Source organism: Apodemus sylvaticus, chromosome X, assembly GCF_947179515.1.
Source record: "Apodemus sylvaticus chromosome X, mApoSyl1.1, whole genome shotgun sequence".
Classification (NCBI taxonomy): Eukaryota; Metazoa; Chordata; class Mammalia; order Rodentia; family Muridae; genus Apodemus; species Apodemus sylvaticus.
In genome coordinates this window covers 24,706,689-24,708,012 of record NC_067495.1, presented here as the reverse complement: position 1 = coordinate 24,708,012, position 1,324 = coordinate 24,706,689, and positions in this window count along the sequence as shown.

Here is a 1,324-nt window from a genome sequence, read left to right as displayed (position 1 = left end):
AGGGCATCGAATCTCATTACAGATGGTTGAAAGCCACCATGTAGTTGCTGGGAATTAAACTCAGGACCTCTGGGAGAGCGAGCCATCTCTCCAGCACCTTGAGAATGAATGGTCTAAGGAATATTTACCTACTTTCTTATGACTGGTTTAAGGTAATACCTAAAACTTACCTAAGTCATGACTTACAATATGGCTATTTTAATTTTATCCCTTTTGATAGTTTTATAATCCAGTGCAAATCCTCCCTCCTCTAAGCTGTTTCTTAATAGTGATTTAGTCACAGCAAAGAGAAAAGTAACTTATACAACCATTTATGGTAAGATGAGTGGGTAAAGGACAGACCACTAAGTAAATAAAATTATAATAAGAGATAAATAGAGCATAAAATGGGAAATTTGCAGCTGTACATGTAAAAGAATGAAATGTTCTGTTAAGAGCATTGACAAGCACCAGGCAATGGTGGCACACATCTTTAATCCCAGCACTTGGGAGGCAGAGGCAGGCGGATTTCTGAGTTCGAGGCCAGCCTGGTCTACAGAGTGAGTTCCAGGACAGCCAGGGCTATACAGAGAAACCCTGTCTCGGAAAAAAAACAAATAAAAAAAAAAGAAAAAAGAAAATAAAATTCACAGTCAACTAACCTGGGCTCATAGGGGCTCATAGACTGAACTACCAGGGAGCCTGCATGGCACTGACCAAGAACATCTGCATATATGTTATGGTGGTGTAGCTTTGTCTTCATGTGGGACTCCTAATAGTGGGAGCAGGCGCTGTATTTGACTCTTTAGCCTGCATTTGGGACCCTTTCCTCCTACTGGGTTGCCTCATCCAGCCATAAAATGAAAGGACATTTAAGGCAGAAAGTGCCTGGTCTTACTGCAACTTGCTATGCCATGTTTGGTTGATATACATGGGAGCCCTGCCCTTTTGTGAATAGTAATGAAGAAGGAGGGGCTGGAGAGATGGCTCAGTGGTTAAGAGCACTGACTACTCTTCTGAAGGTCCTGAGTTCAAATCCCAGCAACCACATAGTGGCTCACAACCATCGGTAATAAGATCTGACGCCCTCTTCTGGTGTGTCTGAAGACAGCTACAGTGTACTCACATACAATAAATAAATAAATCTAGAAAAAACAAGAAATGAAGGAGTGAATGGGGAGGGGAAAGGGGGAGGTGGAGGGAGGAATGGGGAGGAGAGGAAGAAGGAGAAATTGCAATTGGGGTGTAAAATAATAGTAATAAAAAAGGGATCTAAAAACTAATCAGTGCAAATGACACCTTTTATATTAGAGTTCTGTTTTTTTACTACAAATTTATCACACAC